Below are 27,015 nucleotides of genomic sequence, written 5' to 3' on the forward strand. Positions count from 1 at the left end.
CAAAGAGAGCAAGGACCACAGTTAATAGGCCAAGACTACATCTTCACACTTTGGCCTGCCTCTGCCTGTCTGATCCTCCTACATTAACCCCTTTCTACCAGTCCTCTGTACTTCTCCAGAGTTCTGAAGTCTTGTCTTCGGCTACTTGTCAACACATCTGTCATTCCCCAAACAAACCTTAAGCTGTTTTGGGCCCTTAGGAAACCAGTTTAAGGTCAGATACAGAGAACGTGCTCCTTGGATTTCCAGTTGATGTATCTTAGCAGTCTTTCTGTGGAAACTGCTGCAGAGGGATCAAAGAAGTCAGTGATTCCCAGCCCCCATTCAATATCTCTTCTAGGGTATAGGGCTCCAGCATGGCCCCTCGATTTTCTGTAGAGGAGAGCTGCAGAAGGCACATGCACTGGCACTGGCTCCCAATGCTAGTAGCAATGTCTGACTCTGCCCTGCCCAGAGCACCTGCAGGCCTTGGATGGACAGACTCATAGACTGATTGAAGGCAATGGCAATTGAACGATCTTGGGCTGCACAGAGGAGGAGTGGTGCTAGGGTAATGCTTGACACTGTCCCCAGGTTCGGAATGGATGCTGCCTGAGCTCTCCAGGCTGAAGAGCATTTGGAGCCAGCCACATTCTCCTACCCAGCACTCTATTGCCCAGCTCAGCATTGCGCACTTGCCCACTCCAAGCCAGTCCAGTTCTTCTTGCTGGTTATCAGCGCTTCTTCCCTCTCCCTAACTCATACACCTTAGAATATTCCCTTTCTGCTAGCCCAGAGCTTCACGGTTGCTCCACTCCTCCTTTGCCCTTCCCCAGGTGTTCCCTGACCCATTAGATTAAGGACCTCACTGTTCTCCAAAGGAGTCGAGCTGGACACTCCAACCACAGAATCGCCCCATGGCACTTTCCTGAATCCCGGCACCATGAGTCATGAAGCTCTGAGTGTGCCCAGTGGCTTTAATGGTCTAATCACCTCCACCACCTCCCAGGTGCAGTTGGCAGCGCTGGCTAGGATAGCCTGCTATCCATGATTGACAAGCTGCCTGACCACACGTGGAACACTGGCGACCTGGCCAACACATCGGGTCGCATAGCTTCGGAGATGGTGTCTCAGTACGAACAGGTGCAATTGTGGTTAATAATAGGGTACACCGTGGTGGTTGTTGCCATTTTAGGCAACTGTGTCTTAAACCATGTGATTATGAAGTACAAAAGGGTGCACACCGCCACTGGCCTCTTCATTTGCTGTATCTCTGTGACCAACATGATGCTGGCTTTTCTTAGCTCATGTTTTCTTAGCTCATGGTAAGTAGGCTTACCATGGTGAAGGGGGAGCTAAGAAAAGCTGTATATTAATTGAGGAGGGCGACCTTGGGTGCAGGGTGAGAGCAAAGGTACAACTTTGCATTTGCAAAGGAGAAATCTCTTTGGCTAGAGGGAGCCCCGGAATGGGTTGGGCTGATTTGGAAAGTGTTTGCATAGAGAGGGGAATGGCTGAGAGACAGCACAAAGGGTTTGCAAATTGGGGAAAACAAACTACAGCAGACAAGACTGTGGTTGCTTGCTGAGTTAATCTCCTACCTTGGCAGTTGTTGAGAGAGACTTAGGTTGCCTGCAGCAGGGACATGTTGCAGGTGAGCTTTGGGTGACATGTGTTTCAGAGCTATGTCACAAAGACCCAGCCTCAGTTTCCTCACCTTTCAAATGCATTGCTTGGACTCCGAGATGGCTAATAGCTTTTGTGATTTGATGTCCTTTTCTTCAAGCCCGAATGTTTGCATGTGAGAAGATGGAGAGGGCATGAGAGCTGCAGTGTGGAAATGTTTTATTTTTGTTTGTTTGTTTCCACTTCCTGAGACAATAATGCCAGTGGTTTGCCATTATTATAACAAAGAGGGCTTTATTTGTGTTTGGGGCTTGTAAGAGGACTCAGAGGTGATTTCCTGTGCCTCACATTGCCCTTTCTCCCATAGGTGCATTATCTGTGTAATTCCTTGGTGTTTGGGAAAATGACATGTCACTTCAGTCATTTTGTCCAATACTCTTGTGCCTATGTAACTGTGATTACCATGGCTTCTGTTTCCCTAGACAAACATCAGGTATGTGTTTCTCATGGGCCTTCGGGTCTTGTAAAGGGACAAGTTCTTCTCCTAGATACAGATAAGATCAAAAATAACCTAGAGAGTTCTTTGAATTGTTTAAGATATATAAATGTATATGTATAGTTTGAGGGATTGCAAAATAGTGAAATACAGACCTTCAACAAATCAATTTTTTGTTTTGTTTTGTTTTTCATAGAGGTGGAGTTCTTGGTATGTTGCCCAGACTAGTGTCGAACTCCTGGGCTCAAGCAATTCTCCTGCTTGTGCTTCCAAAAACGTTGGGATTACAGGTATGAACCATCACACCTGGCCTCAAATAATAAAAATGCTACCATATTTGATATGGTGCTATGGGAGCAGAGATGTGGCAATGAGCAAAATGATAAAAAAGTGCTCTTCTTCTCATTTGGAAAACATTTCTTATTTGCTGCATTCCAGGACCGGCTAAGGGAAGAAAGAGGGAAGGGTTGAGTCAGAGGTGTGTGTGGCTTCAGGACTGGTGGTAAGTTGAGTCTGGGCGGTGAGGGTGAAGTGTGTGAGTGAGAGCTGAGGAACTGAAGTGGGAAAGAACTAACAGAATTACAGAGGAAAGAGCTGAGAGGAGGGCTGAAAGTGATTTCAAAGGAAGGAAATAGGGTAGGAGTGAGAAACTGGAAAGAATTACATAGTTAATCACTTGAAAAGGAGGGAGCCAGAAAACGAGTGAGGTGGGAGGGACATAAAGGTAGATAAAAGAGGTTGTAACTGAAGCCAGATGGGAGGGTCCATGGAGGTATCTAGGTGATAGCTAATGGGGAGATAGGAGGGGGCATGGAAGGAGGGAGGGAGGAGGGGAGCATGGAGGTATCAAAAGGATAGGGGACGAAGCTAGAAGGAAAAGGGGTATGAAGAAAGCCAAGTGGAAGAAAGAATGAATGGCTGTGTGGAATTCTTACTCACTTATATACGATAAAGGGAAAATGAGTCACACATTTGAACATCCATTCCTCTTTTCCACAGAACTCCTTGCTCAGAGTCAAAAGGTTTAAGGTCAGTCCACTTGCATTTCTTTATTTTTTGCACTGGAATTAATTATTAATTAATTTATTTTTAATTTCCAACTTCTATTTTAAGTTCAGGGGTACATGTTCAGGATGTGCAGGTTTGTTACATAGGTAAACATGTGCCATGGTGGTTTACTGCACAGATCATCCCCTCACCCTGGTATTAAGCCCAGCATCCATTAGCCGTTCTTCCTGATCCTCTTCTTCCTTCCATCCCCTGCCATCTGACAGGCCTAGTGTGTGTTGTTCCCATTGAGAGATTTCACTCATCATTAACTAATGTTGGTCTTTCATGAAGCAAAATGCCACCTGAATTAGTACATAAGCATACTTCTCACCTACCTACCCAGTATTTGCTGGTTTGTACCATAATGCCAGTTGATGAATGGCTAACAAGTAACCCTAATTTGAATTGTTGAATGGGGCTGGGGTCCTTTTTCTTCCAGGTGATGCTGTATGCCCTGAAATCTTGGATTACTCCAATGCAAGACAATGTCAGCATCATTATCATCTGGATTGTGAGTAACTGTGCTCCTTTGCCACATTCAATTTGCCAGAAGTTTCACCAGGTGGAGATTGGGTAAGAATAACACAGTATAACCAGTGTTGGATTCTAGCAACCTGTGACCTTGGAAGTCCCATGGAATAACTTATGGAGTAGGGGCTGGAATAGTGCATTTCCAAACATAGGTACAAAATTAATTTCTTTTACTTGGGATTTATCATAACAGTTTCCAATAACTCTCATAGCATTTGGTAATCAGAAATAAGTCTTCACATTTGGGGGTCATAATTTCCTTATATATCACATGAGAGATCTGGATTAGGTGAACCCAAAGGCTCCCGGCTTTTTAACTCTAGATTTTAAGCTGAATGCTGACACAGACAGTAAATATGTATCTCCCTTAGGCCAAACTTCCATAAAATAGCTGGCTGTAGGCCTAGGGAAAAGACAAAGGTGATGTTTCTCTTTCCGTCTGTCTTATAACCTAGAAACATAACTGAAGAAACTGTCTGCCTACCCAGTTTCCCATATACTTCAAAATCTTCATGGAAATACCTTGAGCTGAGAATTTTTTTTTTTTTTTTTTTTTTTTTGCTCTTGTTCATCTTGCCATTAATGGTACTAGTGGTTGTTTATGGTCATGTGGCCAAAAAGCTATGGATCCGTAATGCTATTGATGGCATCAGCATCCACACCTATATCTGGCAGCATGGGGAGAAGAAGAAGACCCTGAAGATGCTGATGACAATGGTGCTTGTCTACACAATCAGCTGGCTCCCTCTTAACCTCTACCTGGTGCTGCTATGCAGAGAATTCATCTCAAGCCACAATGGCCTCTACTTCTTCCTCCACTGGCTGGCAATTAGCAGCTCCTTCTATAACCCCTACATCCACTTCTGTCTCAGCAATAACTTCTGGATTGAAGTTCAGAAGGTTATCATGGAAATTCAGAAGATGCTGCTAAATAAATCAGCTGCCTGAGAGGGGAGCACTGCTGACCCAGCTCTGTCTCACCCACTCACCATCTTGACTGGGTAGATTCCAAACCCAGAATGCTCAAATTCCCACAATTCAAAGATATTGATGAGCTACCCATCACCCTCTATTCCGAGGGGTGGAAATCTTCTTTCTCTATTCACAAGTACCTAGACTTTAAGATGCCCAGACCGCAATAGATTCTCCATCCTCAAAATCCCTGAGATAGTGTGGGACAAAAATAAATAGGATTCATTCATTTCTCATGGTGTGGAGGGCAGGTGAACAGAGGGGTATTTGAAGAGTTGGGGACATGTGAGCCCCCATATTTGTGTCACTCAGTCTTTCATTTCCCTCTCTTCTTTATTTATTTTTTTCCTGTGCAGTTTTCTTCCTTTATTCTCTCCCCCAGCAGTAAGGTGAAGGTATTAGATTTTCAGACTCATCAGAGATCTTTCTCTATCACTCAAAGGAAAGCTTTATTCTTACCTGTGTGGGGAGAGGTCTCCTGAACTCTATCTCTGATTCTGGTCACCATTCCCCTCTCCATCCTTATGTGCCAGTTGACCATGACACTTGACATCTGATATCACAAACATTGTCTCAGGAAGTGTAAGAGACCCTAGAAATTCTGATTTATATTTCATTTAGATGATTAAGATCTAATTTGTCTATCATATTCCCAGGGAAATGCCAGGAGGGAAAAGTATAGTTTCTGAAATTGTATTGGGTTATCTGGAAACTCAATGCTTCTTATAAGTGTAGGTAGTTAGTCATAACTATCCCCTTGTGGCAGAGTGAGAATGAAAAATCTTACACTTGCAGAGGAATTGCACCATGGTTATTTTCCCAAATTGATATACAATAATTTGCTGATAGCTCCCCTTTGAATGCAATGAAAATTGAATTGCCGAAGTTGGCACTACAAAATCCAAAATATTCTCCATGTTTCCTCACTCTACATTTAGCATCATACTTTCTCTTGTGTACATTTGTGCTGTCTAGTTTTGCCTTTCTTTTTCTGGAAAGAGAGGAGACATAATGTGCTCACTGCTGTTTTATTGTTCCCATCTCTTTAGTCTATGAGAATTTCAACTCAGTGGGAGAGAGGTAATATCTCCTCCTCCTGCGACTGCCTTTCATCTGGAGATAATGTTATTAAGGCACTTTGAAGAGTATTGCTCGTTGTGTGTCAAGATAATGCCAGGATAAGAGTAGGATTTCATCCCCTTCTTATCTTCTTCCCCTCCTCTTCTTTATTCCCTTCCTCATTACTCTGGGAATTCCCATTTTTATTTTGATCTTGCCTGTCTTCTTTCTCTCCTCCCACATTCTCTTGTTTCCCTTCCACCTTTTCCTCCTCCCCTCTGTTCCACCCTTCTACTCCTCTTCATCCTTTTCCTTCTCATCTCTTCTTCATTCAAATTCCACCTCAGGCCTCTTCCTATCTTCCATTTGCCCATCTCCTGTGTTCTCCTCCTCCCCTATTCTCCCCATTCCCTCCTACTCCTACCCATCTTCTTTCCCCCCTCCTTTTCACTTCTCTCACCACTCTCCAATTCTCTCCCCTCTCTCTAATTCTCCTCTTCCCTTCTCTCCTCACCTCTTCCTTCCTCTTCCCCCCTTCTCCCTCCTCCCCTTCTCACTTTTCCTCAATCCTCCTGAGCCCTTTCTTCTTTAGCACCAGTCCTTCTCCAATTCTTTCTTCATTCCTCTCCATTATCTATCTTTCATCCTTTATCTCTTTGAATTCTGATGTATGGTTCAAAATATTGCTTTCTTATTGCGTTTTAGCTATTGTCTGTCAATTCCCTTCCATATTTCTCTCTTGTCTTCAGAATTCAGATTTCTTTTACAATTACTGGAAGCCTGGGGATCCAGGAAGCTGAAACCTCTGAATATAAACAAGTCTTTGCACTATTCCATAGGCCTCCATGTAAAATATGTGATGGTCAAAGTGAGTGGTAGCCACTGCTTACATTTTTCTCTTCTGCATCTCTCTTTCTCATTCAACTCTAACTGTCAGAAGTTGGCTGCCCGTTATGCCCTCCTGGGGAATGAGCTGGCTCACTCCAGAAGCAGAGAGGAAACCATCCGGACTTAGTCCACAGCTTCTGTGTCTGTTGGGAAGTATCACTGTGCAGCATCTTCCAAGAATATGACCCAGTTTAATTTGAAGGAATTGTACCCAAGTCAGACATATCTTTTCTCTGGCTATGCATTTTTTTTTCAACCTCTTCTTATTCTATAGCATTTTAGATATTGATTATTTCCCTTTCTGCTTCCTTCTCCCTAATTGCTTCCCTAAAGACACAAAATCACTTCTGAAAATGTAATAGAAATAACAACGACAGACTCCTATCACTACAGGACAACCCTGGAGGTTCTTGGAAGTCCCATGTCCACCTGACTGGCTCTCAACTTTTGCTGCTGCCTTTGCTGTAATTTTTGTAGTCATCACACTACCTATTGGTTTTAGCAATTTTTAGAGTGGGTTATCATCATATTGTTAGGGTGCATGTATGTGTGCCTCAGTTTACATTTCTTTCTCTTCCACTATCTTCTCTTCCTTTTCCTCAACTTAATCATTCTCTTTTTAACAAGGATATAATTCAATGACATTTTAGGTTTCCTCTGGAATGGAATGAGCTAGTTTCCAGGAGCTTGAAGCAGGTTACAGGAAATTTAGCTTTTGGCCAGTCTGATTCTACTTGGTTATAGGGTAAGGTAGGTGTTTTGGAGTCAGAACCCCAAATATCTCTGGTAAATTTCCACACTTGTTACAATATTTAATTCTTTTTGTTGGATAAAAAAGAAATTGGGGACAAAGAGCTACTTGTAGTTTTTGCTTTGTTTCTTTGCATTTTCAATTCCATGAATTAATCCTTTATTTCATCTCCCTTTCTATCCTCAACATCCAAACGTTTTAATATATTATATCTATATATCTATATATATATAATACTTTTGTCATGCAAGTACAATACTAGATACATGGAGAAGTCCTGAGCTGAATAGATAATCATATCTGCTGTTCTCACCTCTATAATCTTCACATCTACCTATTATTTGCTTTTGTCTTCAGCTGTCTTTGAGATTAGAGGTCTTTTTGAGTGGTGATTTCTACTGGTATATTTTTCCCCTCCTTATGTAAATCCTTCTCATTAACATAATGAAGGACAGAGACATATCTTTTCTCTTCTCCTTTTGTCAAGATGTATACATCCCAGGACAATGAGCTGACTGTATAGGGCTCTGCCTCTGCATAAGAAGAGGGCAGAGTGGAATTACCCCCGGGTACCTGGTGCTTCTTTGAGGAATTACACTTTGCTCTGATATTTTCTTTCTCCTGCTTAGATTTAGGAGAAACTTGGGTGAAAAGGGCTCTCATTGTAATTTAAATGATGATTGTGCTATTGTATTTTTACCTAATGTTCTCTCATTCCCAGGAAAAAGCCCTTCCTACTCCCACTCTTACTCTCTACAAAAGATTAGACTTTTTTTTTTTTTTCACCCTCAGTAAGGCTGGGGATATGGAATGGTGAATGCTTGACAAATGATCCAGCTTCAATGTTGGCTGCTGCCTCAGCTGTGAACTTCACACACACAGAACTTTGCCTATCAGCTTTGGTGATGTATGATATGTTTGAAGATTTAGGGCTCTGAGTAATCTCAGTGTCATGTGGGGTTTTGTTTAGATTTTTTTTGGCAGCAACTAATCTGAACTCCAAACCCAGCCATGTCTGAGGGTGCTACTACTGTAGTTTCTGGCATGGGAGCTCATTTGGTTGGAACATGGTGCTAATGAACTCTAGGTCCTAGAGTCTAACCCATGTATGACCATTAAGCTCTGTGGATTTGAGAATGGTGCTAAATAACTATGGTCATGCGATTTCAAAACCCCACATGTGTTCATTTACACAGACCACACCACTCACCCTAGGTGGCCTTTTTCTGAATATGATTATCAGCTCCCTGGAAGACTCAGCAAAACTGTTGTGTAAATAACCCTGCAAAACCCATTTCCCTCTGTATAAAAAAGCTTAAAGTGTAATTCCTACTGACTTTGTGTTAGTAGTGTCATCTTCTTCTTAGAAGAACATCACTTGTGAAATATATAATTGAACAAAAAGAGTTACAGCAATGGAAGGCAGAAGAAGTTGACAAATACATATAAATACATATACTAGTCTTTGTCCAGTGCCATAAAAAACCTGTATGTTTATCCAAGCTAGGATACTTAGAGAAATTCTTTGATAAGAGTAAGTTCAATATGAAGTTCATCCAATGTTGCACCTCGATGAGGCAGATTGGAGTGGGGGAATTCATCTTATGATATAGATATCTGAGCTGCTGGTAGTCAAACGTATGTGTTGGTTACTTGTGTGTGGCATGTAGATTCACTCATAGGTTTTCTCAGCTGAAGGCCTCTTTCACTGAGAATTCCCTTCCCTTCTGCAGTTAAGGTATCTTTCTATGTTATTACACATAATCACACACATGTATGCACACATATATACAAAAATACACACATATACCAATACACACAGCTATATGCATCACATGTGAACACACATAAACATGCACATATATAAGCATACACAAGCATGCACACACATACAGAAAAATGCACACACAGATTGTACACTATTTTAAAACAAATAAACCAGATCTTTCATAATGCCAATTTCAAATCTAAATTTTGTCTTTAATTCATTATTCTTTCACTCAATTATCTGTTTGAATTAATAAACTGAACTTTTCAATATCTTTGTAATTTCTCTGGAAGATTCAGTGGTTGTTTTGTACTTTGTTGTGGTCACTAACACTATTTTATTAAAAGCTGTTGTATCACTCACATTTCTAGCACCCTAGCATGGCAAATGTCTCATTTACAAATCTATGTAACAATTTCAACTGGATATTTATTGTTCTAAAGAAAACCTGCATATTTTTATGCTTACATACACATAAACAGAAAACCTTAAAAGAGTAGCAACTTTAATGCACATGAACATAAAGACATCCATACACAATTACACAAAGATATACAGAGGAATATAAGCATATACGTGGACACAAAAAGTTGCACACATAGATTCAAGAAGCCCTTGATGAAAGAACAAGGACCTTGCTGGCCCATGCTAGGCTACTAAAGGTTAAGTGTCCTTTTAATTAAAAAGATCTCACATGAAGTTGGTAGGCAATTGGGAATTCGTAAGACAGTGGGACTTGTAGACTTGGTCTCTCCTTAGCACATGTGGAGTAGAAGAGAGAACAGAGGTCTAAAATTACCTTGCCCACCCTTGAGAACATGTTTAAACTTGGATATGTTTGTTTCTCTATAACCTGATCTAATAGGTAGTTGTGTGTCAGGAGAGGTATATGCCACAATATCAGCACGTGCCTACCTGGAACCGTAATTACACATTCAGACCATCCATTTGCTACCCCACCACTGCTGATGGCTGACAACATCTCTAGACAATGGGGTGAAGTCTACTGTTCTCTGGGCCATATGAGGAAGAAAAGATGGACCCAGTCTGGACAACATGAAAGTGGAGGTAAAGTTGTGTATTTGATAACTCTTGTTCTAAGATATTTCTGTGTCTAGTTCAAACTCTGTTATCTTGTAATAGTAAAAGTAGAAACAGTAATAGCAATATCCTGCATATGATGATAACTTTGTGATTTCCAAAATAAGATCTTTTAGTATTTTTCAACAAATGTTTCTTCTCAATGTTTTTTTAGTTTTCATATTTAAAAATTAAAGAATGTCGAGGAGCCTGGATAGGACTGCAGATTTTATTTTCAAATATACTGGTGAAAGGGAATATTCTCTGAAAACTGCAAAGCACTGGATCAACTTCTACTGTTCCACAGCTCTGAGGGTCATCTTTTTCATCCCAAAAATGTTTGATGTTGAAGGAAAGAATTACCTTATCTAGATGCCCAAGGTGAGCATTGAGGAAACAGTTTAATTATTATTATAACTTAGTGTGAGCTTCTTGATGTAATAGATTCAGGTATGAAAGAAGTGCTGGTATTTAGATTTACATAAATAAAATTATGTTAATTGGACTGGTTGAAATGTAGCATCAGAATTTGCAGATCAGGAGTGAATCCTGCTGTTCTTTTGTGATGAGATCCTGCTGGAAATAAAGTTTCTCTCAGTTTGGGTATTTTTTTATGGGATGATGCTAAAAGGCATCTAGGAGAGAGACACAGATCTAGCTGGCCCATAAGACCTTTTATCTATAGGGTTTCCTACTCTGAACACTGATCTAAAGGTGGTAGAAAACCTTCATTAAGAGTTAGACAACTTGAATACTTTATTTGTAGCTTTATAGAAGAGACTATGTTTGTCAATGCCTTTATATCTTCAACTCAGAACTCCAGTAGAAAATTCTAGTGTAAAAAAATCCCTCAATAAAATAAAATTTAAATGCAAAAATATTAATAAAATCACCAAAAAAGAAATAAAGAAAATAAATGACCCTTAGACTTCATAAGGTAGTTAGTGAAATTTATTTTATAATGTAACACCTGCCTGAGTTGTGCCCCTCCACACACTCTCCCGACTCCTCACCATGCAATGAAGCTGAACTTAATAACTTTAAGTTTTTCAGCTTTTACCACTTCCCTGTCCTTTCTCACAAGCTCTGTGAAATGATGGAAAATATCCTAGGCACGTATGTACAAGTACATCACATACTAGCTACTTGGTTTAAACCTAGTGGTAATTTGGGCTGTGTGAGACTGAAGACTCCCAGATAATAAGGCTGTGAGATTACCAAATTCTTTTATGCAAGCTGCAGCTGCTGTGTTTAAATGCCTCCGGAAATAAAATTTCCTGTTTAGACATTGGTCAATTGCAATGGGACATCCTAACAAAGGGGAATGAGAGAAGTCTCACTGCGTTACAACAGAAGAATGGACATTGTTTAGGGTTCCCCGAAGAGACGTATGTGTTATTTATTTACTTGTGACTGTTTCTTTAAATATTCTCTACCCTTTCCCTATTTTTCTGTACACTAATTTAATGTTTGATTGTGAATTCTGAGTTGAGAAGGAGAGGGACTACAGACAGGGGACAATTTGTGGGGTAGGTGGGGGTATGGGAAGTGAGAGTAGATTAGGACATTTATGTATTCACACACACACACACACACACACACACACACACACACACAAATGTTTGTTCACAGCACTTCTAAGCTCTTCTCATAGGAATGGGTCTGGTTGGTGGAAGGGAAGCCTGAGAGTATACATTACAGTAGTGGGTATTTATAATTCATAGTGGCTGTCATAAAATAAAGTCAACACTGAAAACTTCTTATGTGTTCAACATGTAGACATTGAGGTGGAAATGGATGGCAGTGGGGGTACAACATAAAAGCAAATCCTATGATGTCTGACTTAGAAAAATTTCCAGGGTGAACAAAGGAAACAAACATTTTATTCCTGAAACCCCTGAGGAATCAAGTCTCTGTCTTCTGTTTTCATAACTAGAAAATATGATAAAATATATAAATGTTGAGGGTACAGCAAAATGAATTTTTACATGTGCATATGTTTGTATAACCACTACTCATACCAACATATATGATTTCCAGGACCTTAGAAAGCTCTTTAATGCCCTCTGTCTGTATTTCCCTAGAGGTGACTGTTATTCTGATTTCTATCACCATCGTTTAATTTTACATGTTCTTTTTTATGTAAATTTTTGCCTAGTCCCAAAGACAACGAGTTTGTCTATTTTGTACTAATACAAGATGCTAATAAGATTTTTTTCATCACTTTGGTTCAAAAGCAGCCAACTGTTAAATGGCTATCAAATACTACCACTGTTCTTTGCCTTTGTCCATGTTAATTAAGGATCAAATTATTTTTATAGGAACTCTCAATGCAGCAACAAAAATATGTACAATCTATTTACATGTTATGATAAATGAGTTGAGCTACACACTGTTTAAATGATCTGCAAAATAATAAACATGTGAGGTCCTTTTCAGGTAAATAGAGAATGTCTCAATTACACAGGGTAACGTTGATGAGAATGTGATTAGTTACGATATTGGGAACACTTACGGATTTTTAATTTTTTTCAGACCTAGGTAATTTGTTCTTGAAATAACTTCAGTAACTAGGGATTAAGAGGGAAAGACATGAATGCTGTTGAGTAGATCAGAAAATTATTTATTGTTCCAAAAGCCGTTGAAATATAGACAGTATATATGTGCTCAAACACCTACTTAATTGTTGAGAAGGCCCAGCACAAAATAAATATATTTTATTGCTATCTGATTTTTGAAAAAGTCAAGCCAAAGCTGAATTCTATTTAGGAACAGTTACATTTTTTGGCTAATGATGCTATAATGATATATAAATGCATTAGCCTAGTCAATGGCCAAGACCAAAGCATTCAATTCACAGGAAACCCTTATAGTCCAAGGGTCCTGATAGTCCTTCTGTCTTTTCCATGGAACAGAAAAGATGGCCACATAACATTATAGGCTCAGACATATAACCACATCTTCATATCACACAATACTTATAAAATTTACATAGTTGTTCTTATGAATAACAGGATGACAGCTTCTCTGTGGAGATTGACAATCTGTATCTCAAGGTCTAGAAATTCTGGAAAGCTAGGATCCAGTTTGACTTCTTCCAGATACATGGGATACTTGAATAGCAAAATTAACTTCTTGCTCATAAGCTAGGTTGGTTGGGGCAGGCAGAGTAAGACAATAAAGACAGACAGCTTTTACCTAAAAGTTTGGCTTTGCCAAGTTTTGAGCCAATCTAGACCAAGGTTATCAGAACACGAGTGAACACAAACACAATGTCCAAAGGTATAAAATTATTTTCTTTTCATAAATATTGTTTTTGTTGTGTTCTGAAATAAGCCCTGGGGATTTATGTTTTGGTCAGGCTTTGATGTCTGTCATATTTGATCTATATAATCAATTGGACACCTCAGCCTCTGATTCCTCTTCCATATTACAGTTCTCACACTGGAACTGTAATTTTGTCCTAGAAAAGGCAAAATTTCATATACAATGGAAAGTATAAGGTATTTGAACCTAGTTAAACCAGGATATATATATATATATATATATATATATATATATATATATAGTCATCAGATCCCAGCAAAATTGTAGTGAAGGTTTCAAGTATAGAAAGCATGGCTATCTATCTATCTATCTATCTATCTATCTATCTATCTATCTATCATCTATATTAATTTTGTAACATTTGTGTGTGTGTGTGTTCATTTCTAGGGAGAGGAGGAGAAAGAAAGAGATATTCATTTACTACAAGGAATTGGCTTATATGATTATGGAGGCTATGTCTCATAGTCTGCAATGTGGAGACCCCAGAGAGCTGGCTGTGTAGTTCCAGTCCAAATCAGAAGGCTTGCAAACCAAAAAAGCCAATAATGTAAGTTCCAGTCCAAGAAAATGAGAAAATTAGTGTCCAAGTTCAAAGACAGGCAGAGAGTGAATTCTCCCTTATGCCACCTGCCACTTTTTGTTTTCTTCAGGCCTCCAGCTGATTGGATGAGGCCCATCACATTGGAAAGGTCACTCTACTTAATCTCATTCAGAAACACTGTCACAGAGATAATCAGAATAATGTTGAATCAAATATCTAGACACCCTGTTACCTAATCAAGTTGACATAAAAGTAATCATGACAGTGGTTTTTACAGGAGGATTATTCCAGGACCTGCCTTCCACTATGGAGTCAACAGGGACCAGAAGTTTTTCTCTTTATGCCCCCCATATAGTCAGGGTGTAAGATGTTAATCCAAGCTCTATCAACCAGATGTTTTGTCCTGAGGCTTTAAAACAGACAGAATGAAGCAATCAATTGGTGGGTCATCATTCATAACCATAAGAATAGTAGCAGCAACAGTAGCTGTCTGATTCAACTTGACTGGACTATAAGAAAACTGCCATGGTGTCTGCTTTTTGATTCTCTGGAGTTTCCTTGGCATCTGCCAATTCCAAAATTTGGTCAATTCTCTGAGGCCCACATCCTACTCTCAGAGCCTTCCAACAATTTCCATTTTACTTAAGTAATCCAAAGGCAGATACTGACAATTGTACATAGGAACTCTAATAAGTATATATTAATTAAACCAATATAAATCAGACTTATACTATTGTGGTAAGTGCCTGAGATAGTGTGATGAAAACAGACACTGTCTTTGCTTTCATGGAACTTACAGATAAGTTACAGAGATATAAGAAAATATTTACACAAATGTTTCCATCATTGTAAGTGCTACTGGGGGGAAATACAAGTGTGCTTTGGCAGAAGGATAATCATCTCTTTCAATGAATTGAAGATGAAAAGGTAAATAAGGGGGAGGACACAGATAAGTTTTGAATGGGTAGCAGCAGGAATTTTGACTAATCGTCTCAATTTTCTACGTGAAGCTTGAAATAGACATTGTTGGGAACTGAAGAGAGAATCTTTACAAAATGTCTGGAGTTCAAGTAAGAGTGATGACCATTAATTTGCGGTGGTCACAATATGCAAAGTAATGTTTCTATAGAAGTTGTCAGCAGCCTGAGTTTTGGATTTGAGAAGAAAGAATGATTTAAGTTGAGGTTTTACTGGGTAAGTGCAATGGATGGATGAAAGAGAGAGAATATTAGGGTGTTGTCAAGATAGTGGTTGAAGTAGTGAGCCATGGGATCAAAGATAAATGGGGAAATGTTGTAGGAAGGCCCTATAGTTTTAATGAAAGTTGAAGGATCTTGGGGACTGTAGATCTTAATGATATTGAAAAAATTGTATCAATGATAACATATCTGGGTGATTATGAGGTCCAGACAGTGAGCATAACTGTAGAGGACTGAACTAATGTGGAGGTAATGTATCTAATGGAGAAGTGGAATATCAGTTAAAGGAGGGTATGAAAGGAAGATACAGTGCATATATATAGGAGATTACTTCTCAGAGGATGCATATTTCATAGGAATTCCACAGAAATATTCAGTATAGTTAACCAATTCATATAAGAAGAGAAACTTTCAGATGTTGCTGATAATTTGAAAGTATCACCCTTATTTATTTCTTAGTCATACACCATTTCAGGTACCAAAGCATCACTTTAAATGAGCAATTGAAATAGAATACATAGTAAGAGGAAAATATCTTTTTCATTTTGGCAACAACACTTCATACTGATACCAACAACTCTTCTGCCTGTTCTAATCTCCTATTACACAAATTACAGCTCACTCATTGGAGTGCAACCTTCACAAAACTTCTTCCCCCAGTGCTTAGTTTTCTGACTTAGCTTATCCAATTACAAGATTTTTGCCTTGGCCCAATATGCTCACTGAGCTGTGTTGATGTTGTGCTGCTTTCTGTTACCGAAAGCTGAGTAAACTGGCTGGTGATTTGGAGCACAACTATGTGGATCAAGTTCATAGCTCAGAACCCCATGAAGGTTCCCCCAAATCCTTACCATGTTCTTGTGCCAAATGGAATCTTATTAAACAAGGATGAGTTTCTGGAGACTGTCTATTGATCACACCTACAATTTTAACTTCATAGATTTATTTCATTACAGCCTTTTCCCCTGAGAGTAAACACAGATATATTCAAATGGAAATTTTCTCATCCATATTCTGGATGATGCTGTTACCTTAAATGAATCCAGCAGCACATCAAAAAGCTTATCCACCATGATCAAGTGGACCTCATCCCTGGGATGCAAGGCTGGTTCAACATACGCAAATCGATAAACGTAATACAGCATATAAACAGAACCAAGGACAAAAACCACATGATGCAGAAAAGGCCTTTGACAAAATTCAGCAGCACTTCATGATAAAAACTCTCAGTAAACTAGGTATTGATTGAATGTATCTCAAAATAATAAGAGCTATTTATGACAGACCTACAGCCAATATTATACTGAATGGGCAAAAACTGGAAGCATTCCCTTTAAAAACTGGCACAAGACAGGGAGGCCCTCTCTCACCACTCCTATTCAACATAGTGTTGGAAGTTCTGGCTAGGGAAATCAGGCAAGAGAAAGAAATCAAGGGTATTCAGTTAGGAAAAGAAGAAGTCAAATTGTCCCTGTTTGCAGATGACATGATTGTATATTTAGAAAACCCCATCATCTCAGCCCAAAATCTCCTTAAGCTGATAAGCAACTACAACAAAGTCTCAGGATACAAAATGAATGTGCAAAAATCACAAGCATTCTTATACACCAGTAACAGACATACAGAGGGCCAAATCATGAGTGAGCTTCCATTCATAATTGCTTCAAAGAGAATAAAATGCCTAGGAATCAAACTTATTAGAGATGTAAATGACCACTTCAAGGAGAACTACAAACCACTGCTCAGTGAAATGAAAGAGGACACAAACAAATGGAAGAACATACCATGCTCATGGATAGGAAGAATCAATATCGTGAAAATAGCCATACTGCCCAAGATAATTTGTTGATTCAATGCCATCCCCATCAAGCTACCAATGACTTTCTTCACAGAATTGGAAAAAACTGCTTTAAAGTTCATATGGAACCAAAAAAGAGCCCACATTGGCAAGACAATCCTAAGTCAAAAGAACAAAGCTGGAGGCATCACGCTACCTGACTTCACACTATACTATAAGGCTACAGTAACCAAAACAGCATGGTACTGGTACCAAAACAGAGATAGAGACCAATGGAACAGAACAGAGTGCTCAGAAATAATACTACACATCTACAGGCATCTGATCTTTGACAAACCTGAGAGAAACAAGAAATGGGGAAAGGATTCCCTATTTAATAAATGGTGCTGGGAAAATTGGCTAGCCATAAGTAGAAAGCTGAAACTGGATCCTTTCCTTACTCCTTATACGAAAATTAATTCAAGATGGATTAGAGACTTAAATATTAGACCTAATACCATAAAAACCCTAGAAGAAAACCTAGGTAATACCATTCAGGACATAGGCATGGGCAAGGACTTCATGTCTAAAACACCAAAAGCAATGGCAAGAAAAGCCAAAATTGACAAATGGTATCTAATTAAGCTAAAGAGCTTCTGCACAGCAAAAGAAACTACCATCAGAGTGAACAGGCAACCTACAGAATGGGAGAAAATTTTTGCAATCTACTCATCTGACAAAGGGCTAATATCCAGAACCTACAAAGAACTCAAACAAATTTACAAGGAAAAAAAAAACAAAAAAAAACAACCCCATCAAAAAGTGGGCAAAGGATATGAAAAGACGTTTCTCAAAAGAAGACATGCATACAGCCAACAGACACATGAAAAATGTTCATCATCACTGGCCATCAGAGAAATGCAAATCAAAACCACAATGAGATACCATCTCACACCAGTTAGAATGGCAATCATTAAAAAGTCAGGAAGCAACAGGTGCTGGAGAGGATGTGGAGAAATAGGAACACTTTTACACTGTTGGTGGGATTGTAAACTAGTTCAACCATTATGGAAAACAGTATGGCGATTCCTCAAGGATCTAGAACTGACAAACATTTTTTGAAGTGAAGGCTGATTCATAATTCTTCTTTACCCTTCCATAACTCCTCAGTTTATTCAATATTTCATTTGGTGTCAACTCAAACAAAAGTCATCAGGAAGCGGTGATTGTTATCAGATTATTTTGCATGTCCTGGAAATGTCGTAAAGATTATATGGTTGTTATGAACTTTAAAAAAATAACTTAAAAATACTAGGAAACACAATTTGAATTCTAACCAAAGTATGCTCCAAGACTTTCAAATGTGAGAATACAAGTACAGAAAGTAGAAGTGTACAAAGACAGAAGCAATTAAAATACAAGGGTTAAATAGGAATTATTATTGAATAATACAGGGGAAAGATAGAAGACATTCCAGTATTTGTTAAGGCAATACAAAAGAGACAAGTAGCTTGGAGACTCCTTGGGAGGAAGGATTTGCCAGTTTGGTTTGCCAGTATTTTATTGAGGATTTTTGCATCGATGTTCATCAGGGATATTGGTCGAAAAGTCTCTTTTTTTGTTGTGTCTCTGCCAGGCTTTGGTATCAGGATGATGTTGGCCTCATAAAATGAGTTCGGGAGGATTCCCTCTTTTTGTATTGATTAGAATAGTTTCAGAAGGAATGGTACCAGCTCCTCCTTGTACCTCTGGTAGAATTCAGCTATGAATCCATCTGGTCCTGGACTTTTTTCGGTTGGTAGGCTATTAATTATTGCCTCAATTTCAGAGCCTGCTATTGGTCTATTCAGGGATTCAACTTCTTCCTGGTTTAGTCTTGGGAGAGTGTAAGTAGAAGTACCATATGACCCAGCCATCCCATTACTGGGTGTATACCCAAAGGATTATAAATCATGCTGCTATAAAGACACATGCACACGTATGTTCATTGCGGCACTATTCACAATAGCAAAGACTTGGAATCAACCCAAATGTCCATCAGTGACAGACTGGATTAAGAAAATGTGGTACTTATACACCATGGAATACTATGCAACCATAAAAAGGATGAGTTTGTGTCCTTTGCAGGGACATGGATGCAGCTGGAAACCATCATTCTCAGCAAACTATCGCAAGAACAGAAAACCAAACACCGCATGTTCTCACTCATAGGTGGGAACTGAACAATGAGATCACTTGGACTCGGGAAGGGGAACATCACACACCAGGGCCTATTATGGGGAGGGGGAAGTGGGGAGGGATTGCATTGGAAGTTATACCTGATGTAAATGACGAGTTGATGGGTGCTGACGAGCTGATGAGTGCAGCACACCAACATGGCACGGGTATACATATGTAACAAGCCTGCACGTTGTGCACATGTACCCTAGAACTTAAAGTATAATAATAAAAAAAATTAAAAATTAAAAAAAATAATGTTTGTCAGTTACAGAACGCCATCACCATCAGCAACCCAAATTTATAGCGCTGAGTTAAGCATTAAGGTCAATGAGTCCGAACGTTTCTGCTGAACACAGGAATGTTTATCAAGAGGCAAGAAAAGTATTTGTTTGAAGTGTTATTCTTTTATATGATTATAGAAGTAATATGTTATAGTTGTACAAATTTTGAGAAACAGGAATCACAAGAATAAAGTTAAAATCATCCATAAGCCGATGACACAAAATTATAAAACTTGTAACATTTAGTGTACGGATATCTTTTTAGTATTTTTAAATGGGTGCGATCTGAACATTTTTAAAAATAGTGTTATATTTTTATGCATTTGAATGTGTCGTCATTTAACAAACATTTGCTGATTTCTCACTATTAATGTGTATGTAGAAATTATTTTGTAATCAGTTTTTCTTATTTAATAATATAAAATTTATCCATACTATTAACTTTGTATCTTAACATACTTGAAAATATCTCTTTGAATAGACTCACCATATTAATTATAAAAATTGAAACTAATTTCATATTTGTATTTAAGTTATTTTTAATATTATGATTATATATATTAACAGGATGAACATAGCTTGCACATATATTGTTGAGCATATCTATGATTATTTTTGAACAGCTTATTAGTGATAACTGAGTCATCCAGATAATCTTCTCAAATCTCCTCAACAATTATCGAGGGCAAAAGAAAGTCATTCCAGAAACATTTATTGCATTTGTACACAGTGGCAAACAGAGCATAGTACTGGACCAGAAGAAATGTGACTATGGGCCAGGTGTGGTGGCTCACGCCTGTAATCCCAGCAATTTGGGAGGCCAAGGCAGGCTGATCATGAAGTCAGGAGTTCGAGACCAGCCTTACCAACATGGTGAAACCCGTCTTTACTAAAAATACAAAAATTAGTTGGGCTTGGTGGCGCACCTGTAATTTCAGCTACTCAGGAGGCTGAGGCAGGAGAATCTCTGAACTTGGGAATCGGAGTTTGCAGCAAGCCGAAATCATGCCACTGCACTCCATCCAGGTTGACAGAGTGGGATTCCATCTAAAACAAAACAAAACAAAACAAAAAACAAACAATAAAAACAGAATTGTGACTATGATGGAAGACTAAAATATACAAGATATGATTATTGCAATCAAATATCTTAGACTAGAAAAATTGTTAAAATTATTCTTTATTAATATTAATTACAGCCAGTGTTTAATATCTGTCAAATTTATGGCACACTTCAGTTGTGTTTTTCTATGTGTTAATCTTTACAATACTGTTAAATAATTGTTTAGTAACATTAGAACACATCCAACTGCTGGTTCAGGGAGGAAATTTAACTCCTTAGGCAGAAATTGAATAGTCAGCATAGGGCTGGAGGTGGCTGAAGTGAAGGGAAGGAGCAAGAGGTTGTAGATGAAGCAATGAGCTTCCTAAGAAGAAAGCAGAACAAAATAAGAACTTAAAGATAAATTAACCATATATTTTCAAGGAAAAAAGGGTCACAGGCTGAGATGGGGACTGAGCAGAAGTAGACAGAGCTCAGTTCTATGAAGCTAAATGTTCCTTATAGGACATAAAGATGCCCTCTGTTCAGGCAATGTGGTAGAGACCATTGATTCGAGATGGAGCACAAGTATCAAAGACAGAACATAACAGTAATGTCATTTTTACAAGGCTACAGTGCTTTAAATCTTTCCTAACACCAGAGTAAGTGAAATGGTGGGGGAATCAGTTCCACTCTCTTCAGGTTTTACGCTTTGACCAATGTTCTAGGGACTCAGCTATTTCAAGAAACTTCTTCGTAGCCTCCACTCAGGTCCTGAGTCTTCCATAAGCCATGAACTTATGAACACGGGCATCCATGAAAATTTTTCTTAGGTGCAGAATAGATCACACTATTTTCTTATTTCTGATCCTTCAATGGGATCTCCATATACTGCAAAAAAAGGATTCATCTTTTTAAAAGTCCTCTATGAACTGGCTCCTGTCTATTTCTCCAGCTTTTTTTTCACCAATAGTTGCCTTATACTGTAGACTTGAACGGAGTTGCTTCCTCACTCCCTTCTACCTGCAGCCTTTACTGTTAATATCTTCTTTGTTTGAAGCAACTTCTTCCTTCCAGTCATCTTTCTCAGCTGCTTGCCTGGATAAATACTTACCGATCTCTCAGGACTCAATAGGAATTACTTTCAGTATTCCTCCTTGATCTCACTGAAAACTTCTCTGTGTTCCCAGGATACCCTATGCACACCATCATCCCAGTAATTTCAGAGTATGGCATGGTAAATTTTTTATTTATGTTTGTTTACCCATCCCCTCATGCGTGTTTCTGGAAGTGAAAAACAGTCTGCTTCAATATTGTCACACACTCAACAGTTTTGTGTTAAACTGTGCGCTGAATTTCCTAGTGGCAAACTCCACCTCTGCCAAGCCAGAAAGTTCTAGGCCTTCATTTCCTGGATTTCCAGGATTGACTGACGAGAGGAGCAGTTATTGTAACTCTGGGAACCCAGATACCCTACATGGCCCTAATCTTACTGATCAAGTCTTGAATCTGAGATAAAAAATTGTTCCCAGGTTCTATGGTGGCAGACCTGTGGTGCCAATTCTATCCTCCTCAGATAATGATAAGAAGGACTTGGAAATAGTTGACTCTTGAGTTCTGATGAATGAGTGAAGAGAGGAAAAGGGCAAGGAAGGGGTAGGTATAGTGATATGGTAGGGGACCTGGAAGTGCTGAGTAGAGAAGGGCGGGTTTCCTGGCAAGGGTTCCACCCTAGGGCCTGTGTTCATGGACCAAAGTGAGAACAGGCACTTTTGTTTTCATGCCCAAATGTTGCATTTTCCAAGACCACCATTCTGGAGCACCACACCTCTGTCCATAAAAACCTGGTCAGGTGCAGTGACTCATGCCTGTAATCTCAGCACTTTGGGACACCAAGGCAGGCGGATCACCTGAGGTTGGGAATTTGAGACCAGCCTGACCAACATGGAGAAACTGCGTCTCTACTAAAAAATACAAAATTAGCCTGGCGTGGTGGCAGGTGCCTGTAGTCCCAGCTACTTGGGAGACTGAGGCAGGATAACTGCTTGAACCCGGGAGGCGGAGGTTACAGTGAGCTGAGATCAGGCCACTGCACTCCAGCCTGGGCAACAAAAGTGAAACTCCATCCAAAAAAAAAAAAAAATCCTGAGATCTTAGCGGGCACAGACACAAGTGGTTAAACAGTGAGAGGAGCAGAGAAACAGTGGCAGAGAGCAACAAGGAGGCACAGCAGAGGAGTGATGAGGTATCAGAATATTGGTGGACAATAGCCTGACTCAAGGGCATGAACACCTTCCCACTCCATCTCCCCTCTCCGGCTTCCTATGCATCACGCTGAGAGTCACCTGCACTGCTTAATAAAACCTTGCACTCAATGACTTCATGACTAAAACACGAAAAGCATGGCAACAAAAACTAAAATAGACTAATGGGATCTAATTAAAGAGCTTCTGCATGGCAAAAGAAACTACCATCAGAGTGAACAGGCAACCTACAGAATGGGAGAAAATCTGCAATCTACCCATCTGAAAAAGGGCTAATATCTAGAATCTACAAAGAACTCAAACAAATTTACAAGAAAAAAACAAACAACCCCATCAAAAAGTGGGCAAATGATATGAACAGACACTTCTCAAAAGAAGACATTTATGCAGCCAACAGACACATGAAAAAATGCTCACCATCACTGGTCATCAGAGAAATGCAAATCAAAACCACAATGAGATACCATCTCACACCTGTTAGAATGGCAATCATTAAAAAGTCAGGAAACAACAGATACTGGAGAGGATGTGGAGAAATAGGAAAGCTTTTACACTGTTGGTGGGAGTCTGAACTGGTTCAACCAATGTGGAAGACAGTGTGGCAATTCCTCAAGGATCTAGAACAAGAATTACCATTTGACCCAGCAAACCCATTACTGGGTATACACCCAAAGGATTATAAATCATGCTAGTACAATGACACATGCACACATATGTTTATTGCAGCACTATTCACAATAGCAAAGACGTGGAACCAACCCAAATGTCCATCAATGATAGACTGGATAAAGAAAATGTGGCACATATACACCATGGAATACTATGCAGCCATAAAAAAGGATGAGTTCATGTCCTTTGCAGGGACATGGATGAAGGTGGAAATCATCATTCTCAGCAAACTATCGCAAGGACAGAAAAGCAAACACCATATGTTCTCACTCATAGGTGGGAATTGAACAACGAGATCACTTGGACACAGGGCAGGGAACATCACACACCGGGGCCTGTCAGGGGTAGGGGGGCTGGGGGAGGAATGAGTTGTAATGTAATGTAATGTAAATGGTGAGTTGATGGGTGCAGACAACTAATATGGCACATGTATACCTATGTATCAAACTTGCACGCTGTGCACATGTACCTTAGAACTTAAAGTATAATAAGTACAAATAAATAAATAAAATAAATAAACAAAATAAAATAAAACTTTGCATTCATCCTTCTATCTCATGTGTGATTCGATTATTCCAGTACATTGGGCAAGAACCCAGGCTGTCACGCTGGCCCTCTGTCCTAAGACAGGGTCTATTAAGCTGGTTATGATCAACACAAGCTGTCTGCAGATGGCAAAGCCAAAAGAGCACACTGTGACACATGCCCAGTTGGGCTTTGGGAATCACCAACACCCACTCCTAAACACTGCTGTGGGGCAGAAGCCCAAAAGCACTCCCCACAGTCTCTGCACCTGCCTGTTTGCATGCTCGCCCTAGGGTTTGAGGGGTAGGGCAGCAGGCAACCAAGGGAGCCACACCCCTGTCGCATGTCTTGCAAGGGGAATAAGGGAACTCTACCATTTAATTACGACCCTGAAGCTTAGGTATGAGAATAATAGCAGCATATTAGAAGGGGATTGTAGGGCTGCAAGTCATACTTATTTTATTGCATATTAGCTTAAAATTCTACTTTATAAGCTGGATATATAAGTAATTCTGTAAGGAAGTATCTGGATTCTTTGCTAGCTTATGATACACACACACACACACACACACACACACACACACACACACACACACACATATATATACATCATAAGTTCCAGCTTTCTCCTCTGTAAAATAGTGATTATGATTGTACCAAGTGCTCAACAGAGCCATTTAACATACAAAAAATTGTTAAATACATGAGATATTTTTATTATTATTTCTTTCATATCACTGCATACAATTCATTAGTAAGTCTTCCTTATCCTCAAAATGTCTCAGACAAAGACCACTTTTCTTGATATGTACTGCTCCCTCACTAATTCAGGACAGCATCACCTCTTTCCTATACTAGCCTCCTCTTAATTGCTCTTCCTGCATCTACTCTTGCCCTCTCCTCTAATAATATATTCAGTAGTCAGGGTGATCTTCTCAAAACAAATCTATCATATCACTCTCCTTCTCAAAATACACTAAGGTTTCAATTTTACTTAGAACAGCACTGCTTGATAAAAATATGTGAGCCTCAAATACAAGCCACACAAGTAATTTAGAATTTTCTAGTAACCACATTTAAAGATGTGAAAAGAAATAGATGAAATTAATTTTAATATTAAATTTAATAATTTATTGAATCCAATATATACAAAATGTCATTTCAGCATGTCATCAACACTAAAAATAGGAACCAGATATTTTACATTCTGCTTTTCACATTAAGCACATCTCTGTTTTGATTATCCACATGTCAAGTGCTCAATAACTGTATGTGACTGGTGGCAACAATATGGGGCAATGAATATTTAAAATGAATCCATGGCCGGGCTTGGTGGCTTATGGCCTGTAATCCCAGCACTTTGGGAGGCTGAGGTGGGAGGATCACTTGAGGTTAGGAGTTCGAGACCAGCCTAGTCAACATAGCCAAACTCCATCTCTTCTAAAAATACAAAAATTAGCCAGGCATGGTGGCAGACGCCTGTAATCCCAGCTACGTGGGAGGCAGAGGTTGCGTTGAGCTGAGATCACACCACTGCACTCCAGCCTGGACAATACAGCAATACTCCATCGCAAAAAATAAATTAAAAAAATAAAACAAAATGAATCCATGGCCTACATGGCCTAGGAGTACTATTTGGTCTGACTTTTCTTTATTTCTTGAGTTCCATCTCCTCTCTCTCTCTCTTGCTCTCTCTCTCTCTGCTGTAACCATACTCACCTTATTTTATCCCTTAAATATCCCCAAATTGGTTCTTGTGGCTTTTTCACTTGCCTTTCATTCTGTCTGGGGTTTAAGATCTTTCCATGACTCAATCCTTTTATTCTTTAGGCCTCAGCTGAAATTTCACTTCCCCAGAGAGGTCCTTCCTCCCTTGGACAATCTCTGTAAAGTTGCATTTTCTCTTTACTGTCACTCATTTGCATTCATTCACAAGATTTTTTATACCAGTTGTTATAGCCTTATGTTTTACCTACTTGTTTATGAGTTTATTGTCTGTCTCCCTTCACTGGAATATAGGCTCCATGACGATGGTATAGGCACATCCATATCCCTTGGGCCAAATGCAATGCCTAACATAGAATAAATGCTCAAGAAATATTTTTGAATGAATAAAAGATTATGATGAGCTATTGAGTGCAGAGGGACTGCAATGGGCCCCTCTTTGGGACTTCTCTAAGTCAGGGAGGAGCACCTGCTTCTAAGTCCAGTCTAGTGCAGATTTCTTGGAAAGCATGAACTTGTTATCCTGATAACCAATTACCTATTTGCAGGTAACATCCAGGAAGAACTCTGGAGAGTCAGGGAAACAGGCTGGAGCTGTGTGCATATTTAGAATCTGATCATTGGACAACCATGTAGCCCATTGCATATGATACTCATGAAAAGTAATTGTGGACCTGACAGATCCAATTTACTGTCATATAATAGTAACAGTAAATATTTTTTAGTGATTAATATATTCCAAGAACTGTACTAAGTATATCACATATATTAACACTTTATACCACCTCCATGTGGAACGAAAAGTTTGGTAAGTATCAGGGCTAGGATTCGAACCCTAAGAAGTATGGTTGGAGTATCTATACTTTTAAACATTTTGTTATACTGCTTTCCTATGCCAAGGAGACAGTGCTATAATAAGTGTAAGATGCCATATGGGCTGACACTTCAGAGTCAATGAGTAGAAATCATTCTGGGACTCAGACTGTTGTATATCTCATAAGAATAAAAACTCTTTGGAGAAAACGACTTTAAAGTTCATATGGAAACAAAAAGGAGCCCGCATCACCAAGAAAATCCCAAGCCAAAAAAAAAAAAAAAACCAAAAAGACCAAAGCTGGAGGGATCACACTACCTGACTTCAAACTATACTAGAAGGCTACAGTAACCAAAACAGCATGGTACTGATACCAGAACAGATATATAGACCAATGGAACAGAACAGAGAACTCAGAAATAACACCACAC

At 39.2% G+C, this 27,015-nt stretch overlaps 1 pseudogene; it reads left to right on the top strand.

The window, feature by feature from the left end:
* Positions 1–922: 922 nt before the first annotated feature.
* On the top strand, positions 923–4,805 carry LOC100426022 (G-protein coupled receptor 83-like; annotated as a pseudogene).
* Positions 4,806–27,015: the final 22,210 nt, after the last annotated feature.

The sequence above is a fragment of the Macaca mulatta genome, chromosome X (assembly GCF_049350105.2).
Source record: "Macaca mulatta isolate MMU2019108-1 chromosome X, T2T-MMU8v2.0, whole genome shotgun sequence".
Lineage (NCBI taxonomy): Eukaryota > Metazoa > Chordata > Mammalia > Primates > Cercopithecidae > Macaca > Macaca mulatta.